This window comes from Triturus cristatus, chromosome 4_1 (genome assembly GCF_964204655.1).
Source record: "Triturus cristatus chromosome 4_1, aTriCri1.1, whole genome shotgun sequence".
Taxonomy (NCBI): Eukaryota; Metazoa; Chordata; class Amphibia; order Caudata; family Salamandridae; genus Triturus; species Triturus cristatus.
The window spans coordinates 139523797-139540701 of NC_140585.1; the positions used below are offsets into that span (position 1 = coordinate 139523797).

At 40.7% G+C, this 16905-nt stretch overlaps 12 non-coding genes across 12 annotated transcripts; all 12 read right to left on the bottom strand.

Moving 5' to 3' along the window:
- Nucleotides 1-452: 452 nt before the first annotated feature.
- Nucleotides 453-524, bottom strand: TRNAC-GCA (transfer RNA cysteine (anticodon GCA)). Its single transcript has one exon. It is a non-coding gene; the product is annotated as a tRNA-Cys (tRNA).
- A 997-nt stretch (nucleotides 525-1521) lies between these two features.
- On the bottom strand, nucleotides 1522-1593 carry TRNAC-GCA (transfer RNA cysteine (anticodon GCA)). Its single transcript has one exon. It is a non-coding gene; the product is annotated as a tRNA-Cys (tRNA).
- A 1008-nt stretch (nucleotides 1594-2601) lies between these two features.
- TRNAC-GCA (transfer RNA cysteine (anticodon GCA)) lies at nucleotides 2602-2673 on the bottom strand. Its single transcript has one exon. It is a non-coding gene; the product is annotated as a tRNA-Cys (tRNA).
- Nucleotides 2674-3669: 996 nt separating this feature from the next.
- TRNAC-GCA (transfer RNA cysteine (anticodon GCA)) lies at nucleotides 3670-3741 on the bottom strand. The gene has a single exon. It is a non-coding gene; the product is annotated as a tRNA-Cys (tRNA).
- A 4293-nt stretch (nucleotides 3742-8034) lies between these two features.
- TRNAC-GCA (transfer RNA cysteine (anticodon GCA)) lies at nucleotides 8035-8106 on the bottom strand. Its single transcript has one exon. It is a non-coding gene; the product is annotated as a tRNA-Cys (tRNA).
- A 1008-nt stretch (nucleotides 8107-9114) lies between these two features.
- Nucleotides 9115-9186, bottom strand: TRNAC-GCA (transfer RNA cysteine (anticodon GCA)). Its single transcript has one exon. It is a non-coding gene; the product is annotated as a tRNA-Cys (tRNA).
- Nucleotides 9187-10184: 998 nt separating this feature from the next.
- TRNAC-GCA (transfer RNA cysteine (anticodon GCA)) lies at nucleotides 10185-10256 on the bottom strand. The gene has a single exon. It is a non-coding gene; the product is annotated as a tRNA-Cys (tRNA).
- Nucleotides 10257-11264: 1008 nt separating this feature from the next.
- On the bottom strand, nucleotides 11265-11336 carry TRNAC-GCA (transfer RNA cysteine (anticodon GCA)). The gene has a single exon. It is a non-coding gene; the product is annotated as a tRNA-Cys (tRNA).
- A 998-nt stretch (nucleotides 11337-12334) lies between these two features.
- On the bottom strand, nucleotides 12335-12406 carry TRNAC-GCA (transfer RNA cysteine (anticodon GCA)). The gene has a single exon. It is a non-coding gene; the product is annotated as a tRNA-Cys (tRNA).
- A 1008-nt stretch (nucleotides 12407-13414) lies between these two features.
- TRNAC-GCA (transfer RNA cysteine (anticodon GCA)) lies at nucleotides 13415-13486 on the bottom strand. Its single transcript has one exon. It is a non-coding gene; the product is annotated as a tRNA-Cys (tRNA).
- A 998-nt stretch (nucleotides 13487-14484) lies between these two features.
- On the bottom strand, nucleotides 14485-14556 carry TRNAC-GCA (transfer RNA cysteine (anticodon GCA)). The gene has a single exon. It is a non-coding gene; the product is annotated as a tRNA-Cys (tRNA).
- A 1903-nt stretch (nucleotides 14557-16459) lies between these two features.
- On the bottom strand, nucleotides 16460-16532 carry TRNAC-GCA (transfer RNA cysteine (anticodon GCA)). The gene has a single exon. It is a non-coding gene; the product is annotated as a tRNA-Cys (tRNA).
- Nucleotides 16533-16905: the final 373 nt, after the last annotated feature.

Below are 16905 nucleotides of genomic sequence, written 5' to 3' on the forward strand. Positions count from 1 at the left end.
GATTATGCATTGCACAAAAATGAAGTGCTTCAAACAAACACATACTTTGTATGCACAGAGAAGAGGTGGAATACATGTAAGACTGAGGACACAGGTTAAATGAGGAATAGATTGACTGCATTTCTGCCCACTTTTCTATGCAATTTCTGTAGTGCGATCGAAGGAAGCACCAAACTGTAAAACAAAGTTGTCAATTGCTTTCATAGTCCATTCCCTTTGTTTGGTGCTGTGAAAGGAAGAGCCAGATTCCAAAATAAATCAATGCTTTTTCAGACATTTCCCATACGAAATACCGAGCCCTGTATAAAAATGCATTTACTCTCAGGTTTTGAGCAGTGACATTGTAATGCTATTAAAGTGTAAGATCCAAGCGAACACTGACTCTGTCAATGATGATCCAAAGGGGTTTTATGAAAAGTCCCAGCTACAAACACAAGAACCAAAACAGGCCAAGGGGACACCTGGATTTGAACCAGGGACCTCTTGATCTGCAGTCAAATGCTCTACCACTGAGCTATATCCCCACCTGTTTGTGTGAGTCGGAATGAAAATATATCAGTACCTCATGAAAGAGTGTGAGCATAATGCTCAGTTGGGCCGGAAAGTACAAGCTTGAAACTGTGGAACAGGAGAAGTAGTTCTTAATATTATTTATTGAAGGAAAACGGGATCGTTTAAAAAAAATATTTATATGTTTCATTGTTATTTTATTTGAACAGGCAGTGGTCCATAGGACCAATGCCTGTACATAAAATGCTTGTTTTGAAACATTCTCAAAGGGGAAGAGGTTTTTACGGGACGCCTTATCCTTTCGCGGATTGGTTACCAAAATCACCGAGATGGTGGTGAAGTATGATTGTTTTGGGCCAAATGATGGACGAAAAACATTTCTACATACCACTGCAATGTGGTATTTGGAAGGTACACCCAAACGTCCCTTTCAAGTACCATCAATTTAATATATCAGAAAAGGCCATTTTGTGTTCGAAAATGGCCTGAGTCTTCGAGCCAGCCTTTTTTCATCTGCAACGAGGGTTCATACATTTTGCACGTAGGCAGAGGTTTTAAGGAGAAATTAAATAGTTTCTACGTTGCACAAGAATGAAGTGCTTTAAACAAACACATATTTTGTATGCACAGAGGAGAGGAGGAATATATGTAAGACTGAGGACACAGGTTAAATGAGAAATAGATTGACTGCAGCGCTGCCGAGTATACTATGCCATTTCTTTAGTGCGCTACAAGGAAGCACCAAACTGTATAACAAAGTTTTCAATTGTTTTCATAGTGATTCTCTTTGCTTGAAGCTGTGAAAGGAAGAGCCGGATTCCAAAATAAATCAATGATGTTTCAGAAAGTTCCCACGCCCTGTGTAAAAATGCATTTATTCCCAGGTTTTGAGCAGTGACACTGTAATGCTAATAAAGTATAAGATCCAACTGAACACTGACTCTGTCAATGGTGATCCATAGGGACTTTATGAAAGATCCCAGCTACAAACACCAAAACCAGAATAGGTTTAGGGGACACCCGGATTTGAACCAGGGACCTCTTGATCTGCAGTCAAATGCTCTACCACTGAGCTATATCCCCAACTGTTTTCAAAGATCAGAATGACAATATATCAGTACATCATGAAAGAGTGAGAGGCTCAAGCTCAGTTGGACCACAAAGTACGAGCTTGAAACTGTGGAAAAGGAGAAGTAGTTCTTAATATTATTAATTAAAGGAAAACAGGATCATTTAAAAAACAAAATGTATATGTTTAATTGTTATTTTATTTGAATAGGCAGTGGTCCATAGGACCAATATCTGTAATTAAAATGTTTGTTTTGAAACATTCTCAAAGAGGAACATGTTTTTACGAGACTACTTATCTTTGTGGAATGATTACCACAATCACTGATATGGTGGTGAAGTATGATTGTTTTGGGCCAAATTACGGTGAAAAAACATTTCTACATACCACTACAATTTGGTATTTGAAGGTACAACCAAACACCCCTTTCATGTACCTTCGATTTAATACATCAGAAAAAGCTATTTTGTGTTCGCAAATGGCCTGGTTTCTCAGACCAGCCTGCTTGCACCTGCAACTAGGGTTCGTACATCTTGTACGTGGGCAGCGTATTTTAGTAGAAAGTAAATAGATTATGCATTGCACAAAAATGAAGTGCTTCAAACAAACACATACTTTGTATGCACAGAGAAGAGGTGGAATACATGTAAGACTGAGGACACAGGTTAAATGAGGAATAGATTGACTGCATTGCTGCCCACTTTTCTATGCAATTTCTGTAGTGCGATCGAAGGAAGCACTAAACTGTAAAACAAAGTTGCCAATTGCTTTCATAGTCCATTCCCTTTGTTTGGTGCTGTGAAAGGAAGAGCCAGATTCCAAAATAAATCAATGCTTTTTCAGACATTTCCCATACGGAATACCGAGCCCTGTATAAAAATGCATTTACTCTCAGGTTTTGAGCAGTGACATTGTAATGCTGTTAAAGTGTAAGATCCAAGCGAACACTGACTCTGTCAATGATGATCCAAAGGGGTTTTATGAAAAGTCCCAGCTACAAACACAAGAACCAAAACAGGCCAAGGGGACACCTGGATTTGAACCAGGGACCTCTTGATCTGCAGTCAAATGCTCTACCACTGAGCTATATCCCCACCTGTTTGTGAGAGTCGGAATGAAAATATATCAGTACCTCATGAAAGAGTGTGAGCATCATGCTCAGTTGGGCCGGAAAGTACAAGCTTGAAACTGTGGAACAGGAGAAGTAGTTCTTAATATTATTTATTGAAGGAAAACGGGATCGTTTAAAAAAATATTTATATGTTTCATTGTTATTTTATTTGAACAGGCAGTGGTCCATAGGACCAATGCCTGTACATAAAATGCTTGTTTTGAAACATTCTCAAAGGGGAAGAGGTTTTTACGGGACGCCTTATCCTTTCGCGGATTGGTTACCACAATCACCGAGATGGTGGTGAAGTATGATTGTTTTGGGCCAAATGATGGACGAAAAACATTTCTACATACCACTGCAATTTGGTATTTGGAAGGTACACCCAAACGTCCCTTTCAAGTACCATCAATTTAATATATCAGAAAAGGCCATTTTGTGTTCGAAAATGGCCTGAGTCTTCGAGCCAGCCTTTTTTCATCTGCAACGAGGGTTCATACATTTTGCACGTAGGCAGAGGTTTTAAGGAGAAATTAAATAGTTTCTACGTTGCACAAGAATGAAGTGCTTTAAACAAACACATATTTTGTATGCACAGAGGAGAGGAGGAATATATGTAAGACTAAGGACACAGGTTAAATGAGAAATAGATTGACTGCAGCGCTGCCGAGTATACTATGCCATTTCTTTAGTGCGCTACAAGGAAGCACCAAACTGTATAACAAAGTTTTCAATTGTTTTCATAGTCATTCTCTTTGTTTGAAGCTGTGAAAGGAAGAGCCGGATTCCAAAATAAATCAATGATGTTTCAGAAAGTTCCCACGCCCTGTGTAAAAATGCATTTATTCCCAGGTTTTGAGCAGTGACACTGTAATGCTAATAAAGTATAAGATCCAACTGAACACAGACTCTGTCAATGGTGATCCAAAGGGACTTTATGAAAGATCCTAGCTACAAACACCAGAACCAAAATAGGTTTAGGGGACACCCGGATTTGAACCAGGGACCTCTTGATCTGCAGTCAAATGCTCTACCACTGAGCTATATCCCCAACTGTTTTCAAAGATCAGAATGACAATATAACAGTACATCATGAAAGAGTGAGAGGCTCAAGCTCAGTTGGGCCACAAAGTACGAGCTTGAAACTGTGGAAAAGGAGAAGTAGTTCTTAATATTATTAATTAAAGGAAAACAGGATCATTTAAAAAACAAAATGTATATGTTTAATTGTTATTTTATGTGAATAGGCAGTGGTCCATATGACCAATATCTGTAATTAAAATGTTTGTTTTGGGAGGGGAGGAGCCAAGATGGCGACCGGAGCAGTCGCTTGAGCGCCCGGCTCCGTCGGCCCTTGGCCTCGGACTATCATCCTGATTCCTATCCTTGCCGATTTTCGAGGTGCAACGCGTGCGACGACGCGCTGACTGCGCCGCCGCTTTCCCGAAGTCTTAGCCCGCCCGGATGCCGGAGTTTTTGGTGCCTTTGTTCCCCGCCCTGGACCCTTGCTCTACTGTGGCCTCGGCCGGCCCCCTGGAATCGTTGCAGTCACCGGACCCGCTGGTGCAAATCTGAGCCCGAGGTCCCGATCCCGCCTCACGCCACGCACGGTCGCCAGAAGAGCCGGGAGAGAGACGCCCGGACACCTCCTGTACCCTGCATCTTATGGGCTGGAGCCAGAGGGTAAGCCCCGGTGTGGCGGGTCTCCTACCCCGCTCTGTGGACCACGCTGTAGAAGGCTGCAGACCCCCTTCTTCTATGGTCTAGTCGGCTGCAAAGAGAGCCTGAGGGAGGGGAAGAGACTGCTGGCTTTCACCTGTTGCGGCGCAGACCTGTTGGGAATTGCCTCCTTGTCACGATCCCCCCCCTGGCCACGGTACCGTTCAACGGTAAAACATGGCGCTGATTGCCTGCTCGCTGCTGGGGGGTGATGCTCCGGTCTCGCCCGCTGCCCGCTTCGCCCTCCCTCTACCAGACTCCAGCTCCCCAGTGCCGTCCCGGATTGCTGCCGTTGGGGGGACGCAGCTTCCGCTGACATACGGCTCCGTTCTGGCTGCCCTGCGGGACTTTCGTCTGCAATTGTGTGTCGGCTTGCAAACGCTGAGTGAGCGGTTCGACTCTACACTGTCTGCTGCGGGCCGTGAGCGCCCCGTTTGTGATCAACAAGACGTGAGTCTGCCAGTGCTGTGGTCCTCCTGCGGGGAAGCAACGACTGGGTATAACGGTGCTACACTGGTGTCTGCATTTGGCTTTCCCGGCGCTCAGGATCAATCGCTCTCCTGCTCAATGGCAGATACTTTGTTTCCCCGGTCATTGCTGCCTGCTTTGTTGTTGCCTGCCTCACCGTGCCCGCAGGAGTTTCCAGCTGAACTACACCTGGCGACCTCGAGGAACTGTTCACGGTGGCCTACGACTCCTTTTATGTGGAACTCGTGTACTTTACAAGCCAGGTCGGGATTTTATATGGTGTGCAAGGGGACCTCAATAGATGATCGGCGGCCATTTTGTGACTCTACTTCTCCATCTTCTCCCAAGTGGCCATATTGTCTTTGTCTGTTCGGGATGCGGGGCATTCACGAGGGGGCGGGTCTAATCGTACGCCCGCGATCGGGCCAGGGCTAGATTACTTTCTATTATCATGGCTTCACGGCCGGGCTGGACTGGGACTGGAATTGTCTACTTATGTTGTGCGCACTCGTCGCGATCTGTCTGCCTTCATTTCCGTGGTGTTACATGCTATCTTCCCACGACCGCCTTTGGGTGTAGTGGGGTTTCAGTGTGTGGAGGCTTGGTTGGCCGGTGGTGTCGGGCGCTCCTGAGGATACGTGGGCTCCTCCCCGCCTCCTTTCTTCTTTCTTCTCTTAGTTTCTTTACTCTATTCCTACTTTCTCTCTCGTCTATATTTCGGGTTCATTGGGCGACAGGCACTATGCTGGGGGGGGGGGTAGGCCATAGCCTCCGCATTGGTGTAGGGTGGGGGGGTAATTTACTGTTTCTTTTTTAGTTCTATGGGCCTCTTTCTTTCATGTCTCTGCGCTATACTTGTTTCGATTCGGGGTCCGGGTGTGGGGTGGATTGAGTGGGGGCGGCTTTTAGGGGGTGCGTATTTACTACTGTGATGATCCTGTTATCTAATTGCATCGCCTTACTGTATGAGATTTTCTATGGCTGTTTTAATGATGCTGCTGCTCTCCAGTGTATGAAGCCGACTTGCGGACTCGAATCTCCTTGTTTCTATCCTTTACTGACTTTTTTCCCGATAAAAATGTTTTTGAAAACCTTAAAATTAACCTTCACTTCTCCTTCCCCCGGTGTCAAGGATCCCTCCAGTGTATGAATCCTGAATCGTTGCTAATCTTGACCTTGACGCACAGGGGATGTATTGTTTGTCTCTGTGCTCAACCGTATTGTGGCCGGCCTGATGGTTGTAGGCCCGTATTTGTTCTTTTACTATGCACAAATAAAGGTTTTTAAAAAAAAAAAAAAAAAAAAAAAAAATGTTTGTTTTGAAACATTCTCAAAGAGGAACAGGTTTTTACGAGACTACTTATCTTTGTGGAATGATTACCACAATCACTGATATGGTGGTGAAGTATGATTGTTTTGGGCCAAATTACGGTGAAAAAACATTTCTACATACCACTACAATTTGGTATTTGAAGGTACAACCAAACACCCATTTCATGTACCTTCGATTTAATACATCAGAAAAAGCAATTTTGTGTTTGCAAATGGCCTGGTTTCTCAGACCAGCCTGCTTGCACCTGCAACTAGGGTTCATACATCTTGTACGTGGGCAGCGTTTTTTAGTAGAAAGTAAATAGATTATGCATTGCACAAAAATGAAGTGCTTCAAACAAACACATACTTTGTATGCACAGAGAAGAGGTGGAATACATGTAAGACTGAGGACACAGGTTAAATGAGGAATAGATTGACTGCATTTCTGCCCACTTTTCTATGCAATTTCTGTAGTGCGATCGAAGGAAGCACCAAACTGTAAAACAAAGTTGTCAATTGCTTTCATAGTCCATTCCCTTTGTTTGGTGCTGTGAAAGGAAGAGCCAGATTCCAAAATAAATCAATGCTTTTTCAGACATTTCCCATACGAAATACCGAGCCCTGTATGAAAATGCATTTACTCTCAGGTTTTGAGCAGTGACATTGTAATGCTATTAAAGTGTAAGATCCAAGCGAACACTGACTCTGTCAATGATGATCCAAAGGGGTTTTATGAAAAGTCCCAGCTACAAACACAAGAACCAAAACAGGCCAATGGGACACCTGGATTTGAACCAGGGACCTCTTGATCTGCAGTCAAATGCTCTACCACTGAGCTATATCCCCACCTGTTTGTGTGAGTCGGAATGAAAATATATCAGTACCTCATGAAAGAGTGTGAGCATAATGCTCAGTTGGGCCGGAAAGTACAAGCTTGAAACTGTGGAACAGGAGAAGTAGTTCTTAATATTATTTATTGAAGGAAAACGGGATCGTTTAAAAAAAATATTTATATGTTTCATTGTTATTTTATTTGAACAGGCAGTGGTCCATAGGACCAATGCCTGTACATAAAATGCTTGTTTTGAAACATTCTCAAAGGGGAAGAGGTTTTTACGGGACGCCTTATCCTTTCGCGGATTGGTTACCACAATCACCGAGATGGTGGTGAAGTATGATTGTTTTGGGCCAAATGATGGACGAAAAACATTTCAACATACCACTGCAATTTGGTATTTGGAAGGTACACCCAAACGTCCCTTTCAAGTACCATCAATTTAATATATCAGAAAAGGCCATTTTGTGTTCGAAAATGGCCTGAGTCTTCGAGCCAGCCTTTTTTCATCTGCAACGAGGGTTCATACATTTTGCACGTAGGCAGAGGTTTTAAGGAGAAATTAAATAGTTTCTACGTTGCACAAGAATGAAGTGCTTTAAACAAACACATATTTTGTATGCACAGAGGAGAGGAGGAATATATGTAAGACTGAGGACACAGGTTAAATGAGAAATAGATTGACTGCAGCGCTGCCGAGTATACTATGCCATTTCTTTAGTGCGCTACAAGGAAGCACCAAACTGTATAACAAAGTTTTCAATTGTTTTCATAGTGATTCTCTTTGCTTGAAGCTGTGAAAGGAAGAGCCGGATTCCAAAATAAATCAATGATGTTTCAGAAAGTTCCCACGCCCTGTGTAAAATTGCATTTATTCCCAGGTTTTGAGCAGTGACACTGTAATGCTAATAAAGTATAAGATCCAACTGAACACTGACTCTGTCAATGGTGATCCATAGGGACTTTATGAAAGATCCCAGCTACAAACACCAAAACCAAAATAGGTTTAGGGGTCACCCGGATTTGAACCAGGGACCTCTTGATCTGCAGTCAAATGCTCTACCACTGAGCTATATCCCCAAATGTTTTCAAAGATCAGAATGACAATATATCAGTACATCATGAAAGAGTGAGAGGCTCAAGCTCAGTTGGGCCACAAAGTACGAGCTTGAAACTGTGGAAAAGGAGAAGTAGTTCTTAATATTATTAATTAAAGGAAAACAGGATCATTTAAAAAACAAAATGTATATGTTTAATTGTTATTTTATTTGAATAGGCAGTGGTCCATAGGACCAATATCTGTAATTAAAATGTTTGTTTTGAAACATTCTCAAAGGGGAAGAGGTTTTTACGAGACTACTTATCTTTGTGGATTGATTACCACAATCACTGATATGGTGGTGAAGTATGATTGTTTTGGGCCAAATTACGGTGTAAAAACATTTCTGCATACCACTACAATTTGGTATTTGAAGGTACAACCAAACACCCCTTTCATGTACCTTCGATTTAATACATCAGAAAAAGCTATTTTGTGTTCGCAAATGGCCTGGTTTCTCAGACCAGCCTGCTTGCACCTGCAACTAGGGTTCGTACATCTTGTACGTGGGCAGCGTATTTTAGTAGAAAGTAAATAGATTATGCATTGCACAAAAATGAAGTGCTTCAAACAAACACATACTTTGTATGCACAGAGAAGAGGTGGAATACATGTAAGACTGAGGACACAGGTTAAATGAGGAATAGATTGACTGCATTGCTGCCCACTTTTCTATGCAATTTCTGTAGTGCGATTGAAGGAAGCACTAAACTGTAAAACAAAGTTGCCAATTGCTTTCATAGTCCATTCCCTTTGTTTGGTGCTGTGAAAGGAAGAGCCAGATTCCAAAATAAATCAATGCTTTTTCAGACATTTCCCATACGGAATACCGAGCCCTGTATAAAAATGCATTTACTCTCAGGTTTTGAGCAGTGACATTGTAATGCTGTTAAAGTGTAAGATCCAAGCGAACACTGACTCTGTCAATGATGATCCAAAGGGGTTTTATGAAAAGTCCCAGCTACAAACACAAGAACCAAAACAGGCCAAGGGGACACCTGGATTTGAACCAGGGACCTCTTGATCTGCAGTCAAATGCTCTACCACTGAGCTATATCCCCACCTGTTTGTGAGAGTCGGAATGAAAATATATCAGTACCTCATGAAAGAGTGTGAGCATCATGCTCAGTTGGGCCGGAAAGTACAAGCTTGAAACTGTGGAACAGGAGAAGTAGTTCTTAATATTATTTATTGAAGGAAAACGGGATCGTTTAAAAAAAATATTTATATGTTTCATTGTTATTTTATTTGAACAGGCAGTGGTCCATAGGACCAATGCCTGTACATAAAATGCTTGTTTTGAAACATTCTCAAAGGGGAAGAGGTTTTTACGGGACGCCTTATCCTTTCGCGGATTGGTTACCACAATCACCGAGATGGTGGTGAAGTATGATTGTTTTGGGCCAAATGATGGAAGAAAAACATTTCTACATACCACTGCAATTTGGTATTTGGAAGGTACACCCAAACGTCCCTTTCAAGTACCATCAATTTAATATATCAGAAAAGGCCATTTTGTGTTCGAAAATGGCCTGAGTCTTCGAGCCAGCCTTTTTTCATCTGCAACGAGGGTTCATACATTTTGCACGTAGGCAGAGGTTTTAAGGAGAAATTAAATAGTTTCTACGTTGCACAAGAATGAAGTGCTTTAAACAAACACATATTTTGTATGCACAGAGGAGAGGAGGAATATATGTAAGACTGAGGACACATGTTAAATGAGAAATAGATTGACTGCAGCGCTGCCGAGTATACTATGCCATTTCTTTAGTGCGCTACAAGGAAGCACCAAACTGTATAACAAAGTTTTCAATTGTTTTCATAGTCATTCTCTTTGTTTGAAGCTGTGAAAGGAAGAGCCGGATTCCAAAATAAATCAATGATGTTTCAGAAAGTTCCCACGCCCTGTGTAAAAATGCATTTATTCCCAGGTTTTGAGCAGTGACACTGTAATGCTAATAAAGTATAAGATGCAACTGAACACTGACTCTGTCAATGGTGATCCAAAGGGACTTTATGAAAGATCCTAGCTACAAACACCAGAACCAAAAAAAGGTTTAGGGGACACCCGGATTTGAACCAGGGACCTCTTGATCTGCAGTCAAATGCTCTACCACTGAGCTATATCCCCAACTGTTTTCAAAGATCAGAATGACAATATAACAGTACATCATGAAAGAGTGAGAGGCTCAAGCTCAGTTGGGCCACAAAGTACGAGCTTGAAACTGTGGAAAAGGAGAAGTAGTTCTTAATATTATTAATTAAAGGAAAACAGGATCATTTAAAAAACAAAATGTATATGTTTAATTGTTATTTTATGTGAATAGGCAGTGGTCCATAGGACCAATATCTGTAATTAAAATGTTTGTTTTGAAACATTCTCAAAGAGGAACAGGTTTTTACGAGACTACTTATCTTTGTGGAATGATTACCACAATCACTGATATGGTGGTGAAGTATGATTGTTTTGGGCCAAATTACGGTGAAAAAACATTTCTGCATACCACTACAATTTGGTATTTGAAGGTACAACCAAACACCCCTTTCATGTACCTTCGATTTAATACATCAGAAAAAGCTATTTTGTGTTCGCAAATGGCCTGGTTTCTCAGACCAGCCTGCTTGCACCTGCAACTAGGGTTCGTACATCTTGTACGTGGGCAGCGTATTTTAGTAGAAAGTAAATAGATTATGCATTGCACAAAAATGAAGTGCTTCAAACAAACACATACTTTGTATGCACAGAGAAGAGGTGGAATACATGTAAGACTGAGGACACAGGTTAAATGAGGAATAGATTGACTGCATTGCTGCCCACTTTTCTATGCAATTTCTGTAGTGCGATTGAAGGAAGCACTAAACTGTAAAACAAAGTTGCCAATTGCTTTCATAGTCCATTCCCTTTGTTTGGTGCTGTGAAAGGAAGAGCCAGATTCCAAAATAAATCAATGCCTTTTCAGACATTTCCCATACGGAATACCGAGCCCTGTATAAAAATGCATTTACTCTCAGGTTTTGAGCAGTGACATTGTAATGCTGTTAAAGTGTAAGATCCAAGCGAACACTGACTCTGTCAATGATGATCCAAAGGGGTTTTATGAAAAGTCCCAGCTACAAACACAAGAACCAAAACAGGCCAAGGGGACACCTGGATTTGAACCAGGGACCTCTTGATCTGCAGTCAAATGCTCTACCACTGAGCTATATCCCCACCTGTTTGTGAGAGTCGGAATGAAAATATATCAGTACCTCATGAAAGAGTGTGAGCATCATGCTCAGTTGGGCCGGAAAGTACAAGCTTGAAACTGTGGAACAGGAGAAGTAGTTCTTAATATTATTTATTGAAGGAAAACGGGATCGTTTAAAAAAAATATTTATATGTTTCATTGTTATTTTATTTGAACAGGCAGTGGTCCATAGGACCAATGCCTGTACATAAAATGCTTGTTTTGAAACATTCTCAAAGGGGAAGAGGTTTTTACGGGACGCCTTATCCTTTCGCGGATTGGTTACCACAATCACCGAGATGGTGGTGAAGTATGATTGTTTTGGGCCAAATGATGGACGAAAAACATTTCTACATACCACTGCAATTTGGTATTTGGAAGGTACACCCAAACTTCCCTTTCAAGTACCATCAATTTAATATATCAGAAAAGGCCATTTTGTGTTCGAAAATGGCCTGAGTCTTCGAGCCAGCCTTTTTTCATCTGCAACGAGGGTTCATACATTTTGCACGTAGGCAGAGGTTTTAAGGAGAAATTAAATAGTTTCTACGTTGCACAAGAATGAAGTGCTTTAAACAAACACATATTTTGTATGCACAGAGGAGAGGAGGAATATATGTAAGACTGAGGACACATGTTAAATGAGAAATAGATTGACTGCAGCGCTGCCGAGTATACTATGCCATTTCTTTAGTGCGCTACAAGGAAGCACCAAACTGTATAACAAAGTTTTCAATTGTTTTCATAGTCATTCTCTTTGTTTGAAGCTGTGAAAGGAAGAGCCGGATTCCAAAATAAATCAATGATGTTTCAGAAAGTTCCCACACCCTGTGTAAAAATGCATTTATTCCCAGGTTTTGAGCAGTGACACTGTAATGCTAATAAAGTATAAGATGCAACTGAACACTGACTCTGTCAATGGTGATCCAAAGGGACTTTATGAAAGATCCTAGCTACAAACACCAGAACCAAAAAAAGGTTTAGGGGACACCCGGATTTGAACCAGGGACCTCTTGATCTGCAGTCAAATGCTCTACCACTGAGCTATATCCCCAACTGTTTTCAAAGATCAGAATGACAATATAACAGTACATCATGAAAGAGTGAGAGGCTCAAGCTCAGTTGGGCCACAAAGTACGAGCTTGAAACTGTGGAAAAGGAGAAGTAGTTCTTAATATTATTAATTAAAGGAAAACAGAATCATTTAAAAAACAAAATGTATATGTTTAATTGTTATTTTATGTGAATAGGCAGTGGTCCATAGGACCAATATCTGTAATTAAAATGTTTGTTTTGAAACATTCTCAAAGAGGAACAGGTTTTTACGAGACTACTTATCTTTGTGGAATGATTACCACAATCACTGATATGGTGGTGAAGTATGATTGTTTTGGGCCAAATTACGGTGAAAAAACATTTCTACAAACCACTACAATTTGGTATTTGAAGGTACAACCAAACACCCATTTCATGTACCTTCGATTTAATACATCAGAAAAAGCAATTTTGTGTTCGCAAATGGCCTGGTTTTTCAGACCAGCCTGCTTGCACCTGCAACTAGGGTTCATACATCTTGTACGTGGGCAGCGTTTTTTAGTAGAAAGTAAATAGATTATGCATTGCACAAAAATGAAGTGCTTCAAACAAACACATACTTTGTATGCACAGAGAAGAGGTGGAATACATGTAAGACTGAGGACACAGGTTAAATGAGGAATAGATTGACTGCATTGCTGCCCACTTTTCTATGCAATTTCTGTAGTGCGATTGAAGGAAGCACTAAACTGTAAAACAAAGTTGCCAATTGCTTTCATAGTCCATTCCCTTTGTTTGGTGCTGTGAAAGGAAGAGCCAGATTCCAAAATAAATCAATGCTTTTTCAGACATTTCCCATACGGAATACCGAGCCCTGTATAAAAATGCATTTACTCTCAGGTTTTGAGCAGTGACATTGTAATGCTGTTAAAGTGTAAGATCCAAGCGAACACTGACTCTGTCAATGATGATCCAAAGGGGTTTTATGAAAAGTCCCAGCTACAAACACAAGAACCAAAACAGGCCAAGGGGACACCTGGATTTGAACCAGGGACCTCTTGATCTGCAGTCAAATGCTCTACCACTGAGCTATATCCCCACCTGTTTGTGAGAGTCGGAATGAAAATATATCAGTACCTCATGAAAGAGTGTGAGCATCATGCTCAGTTGGGCCGGAAAGTACAAGCTTGAAACTGTGGAACAGGAGAAGTAGTTCTTAATATTATTTATTGAAGGAAAACGGGATCGTTTAAAAAAAATATTTATATGTTTCATTGTTATTTTATTTGAACAGGCAGTGGTCCATAGGACCAATGCCTGTACATAAAATGCTTGTTTTGAAACATTCTCAAAGGGGAAGAGGTTTTTACGGGACGCCTTATCCTTTCGCGGATTGGTTACCACAATCACCGAGATGGTGGTGAAGTATGATTGTTTTGGGCCAAATGATGGACGAAAAACATTTCTACATACCACTGCAATTTGGTATTTGGAAGGTACACCCAAACTTCCCTTTCAAGTACCATCAATTTAATATATCAGAAAAGGCCATTTTGTGTTCGAAAATGGCCTGAGTCTTCGAGCCAGCCTTTTTTCATCTGCAACGAGGGTTCATACATTTTGCACGTAGGCAGAGGTTTTAAGGAGAAATTAAATAGTTTCTACGTTGCACAAGAATGAAGTGCTTTAAACAAACACATATTTTGTATGCACAGAGGAGAGGAGGAATATATGTAAGACTGAGGACACATGTTAAATGAGAAATAGATTGACTGCAGCGCTGCCGAGTATACTATGCCATTTCTTTAGTGCGCTACAAGGAAGCACCAAACTGTATAACAAAGTTTTCAATTGTTTTCATAGTCATTCTCTTTGTTTGAAGCTGTGAAAGGAAGAGCCGGATTCCAAAATAAATCAATGATGTTTCAGAAAGTTCCCACACCCTGTGTAAAAATGCATTTATTCCCAGGTTTTGAGCAGTGACACTGTAATGCTAATAAAGTATAAGATGCAACTGAACACTGACTCTGTCAATGGTGATCCAAAGGGACTTTATGAAAGATCCTAGCTACAAACACCAGAACCAAAAAAAGGTTTAGGGGACACCCGGATTTGAACCAGGGACCTCTTGATCTGCAGTCAAATGCTCTACCACTGAGCTATATCCCCAACTGTTTTCAAAGATCAGAATGACAATATAACAGTACATCATGAAAGAGTGAGAGGCTCAAGCTCAGTTGGGCCACAAAGTACGAGCTTGAAACTGTGGAAAAGGAGAAGTAGTTCTTAATATTATTAATTAAAGGAAAACAGGATCATTTAAAAAACAAAATGTATATGTTTAATTGTTATTTTATGTGAATAGGCAGTGGTCCATAGGACCAATATCTGTAATTAAAATGTTTGTTTTGAAACATTCTCAAAGAGGAACAGGTTTTTACGAGACTACTTATCTTTGTGGATTGATTACCACAATCACTGATATGGTGGTGAAGTATGATTGTTTTGGGCCAAATTACGGTGAAAAAACATTTCTGCATACCACTACAATTTGGTATTTGAAGGTACAACCAAACACCCCTTTCATGTACCTTCGATTTAATACATCAGAAAAAGCTATTTTGTGTTCGCAAATGGCCTGGTTTCTCAGACCAGCCTGCTTGCACCTGCAACTAGGGTTCGTACATCTTGTACGTGGGCAGCGTATTTTAGTAGAAAGTAAATAGATTATGCATTGCACAAAAATGAAGTGCTTCAAACAAACACATACTTTGTATGCACAGAGAAGAGGTGGAATACATGTAAGACTGAGGACACAGGTTAAATGAGGAATAGATTGACTGCATTGCTGCCCACTTTTCTATGCAATTTCTGTAGTGCGATTGAAGGAAGCACTAAACTGTAAAACAAAGTTGCCAATTGCTTTCATAGTCCATTCCCTTTGTTTGGTGCTGTGAAAGGAAGAGCCAGATTCCAAAATAAATCAATGCTTTTTCAGACATTTCCCATACGGAATACCGAGCCCTGTATAAAAATGCATTTACTCTCAGGTTTTGAGCAGTGAGGTATATCCCCACCTGTTTGTGAGAGTCGGAATGAAAATATATCAGTACCTCATGAAAGAGTGTGAGCATCATGCTCAGTTGGGCCGGAAAGTACAAGCTTGAAACTGTGGAACAGGAGAAGTAGTTCTTAATATTATTTATTGAAGGAAAACGGGATTGTTTAAAAAAAATATTTATATGTTTCATTGTTATTTTATTTGAACAGGCAGTGGTCCATAGGACCAATGCCTGTACATAAAATGCTTGTTTTGAAACATTCTCAAAGGGGAAGAGGTTTTTACGGGACGCCTTATCCTTTCGCGGATTGGTTACCACAATCACCGAGATGGTGGTGAAGTATGATTGTTTTGGGCCAAATGATGGACGAAAAACATTTCTACATACCACTGCAATTTGGTATTTGGAAGGTACACCCAAACGTCCCTTTCAAGTACCATCAATTTAATATATCAGAAAAGGCCATTTTGTGTTCGAAAATGGCCTGAGTCTTCGAGCCAGCCTTTTTTCATCTGCAACGAGGGTTCATACATTTTGCACGTAGGCAGAGGTTTTAAGGAGAAATTAAATAGTTTCTACGTTGCACAAGAATGAAGTGCTTTAAACAAACACATATTTTGTATGCACAGAGGAGAGGAGGAATATATGTAAGACTGAGGACACAGGTTAAATGAGAAATAGATTGACTGCAGCGTTGCCGAGTATACTATGCCATTTCTTTAGTGCGCTACAAGGAAGCACCAAACTGTATAACAAAGTTTTCAATTGTTTTCATAGTGATTCTCTTTGCTTGAAGCTGTGAAAGGAAGAGCCGAATTCCAAAATAAATCAATGATGTTTCAGAAAGTTCCCACGCCCTGTGTAAAAATGCATTTATTCCCAGGTTTTGAGCAGTGACACTGTAATGCTAATAAAGTATAAGATCCAACTGAACACTGACTCTGTCAATGGTGATCCATAGGGACTTTATGAAAGATCCCAGCTACAAACACCAAAACCAAAATAGGTTTAGGGGACACCCGGATTTGAAACCAGGGACCTCTTGATCTGCAGTCAAATGCTCTACCACTGAGCTATATCCCCAACTGTTTTTAAAGTTCAGAATGACAATATATCAGTACATCATGAAAGAGTGAGAGGCTCAAGCTCAGTTGGGCCACAAAGTACGAGCTTGAAACTGTGGAAAAGGAGAAGTAGTTCTTAATATTATTAATTAAAGGAAAACAGGATCATTTAAAAAACAAAATGTATATGTTTAATTGTTATTTTATTTGAATAGGCAGTGGTCCATAGGACCAATATCTGTAATTAAAATGTTTGTTTTGAAACATTCTCAAAGGGGAAGAGGTTTTTACGAGACTACTTATCTTTGTGGATTGATTACCACAATCACTGATATGGTGGTGAAGTATGATTGTTTTGGGCCAAATTACGGTGAAAAAACATTTCTGCATAC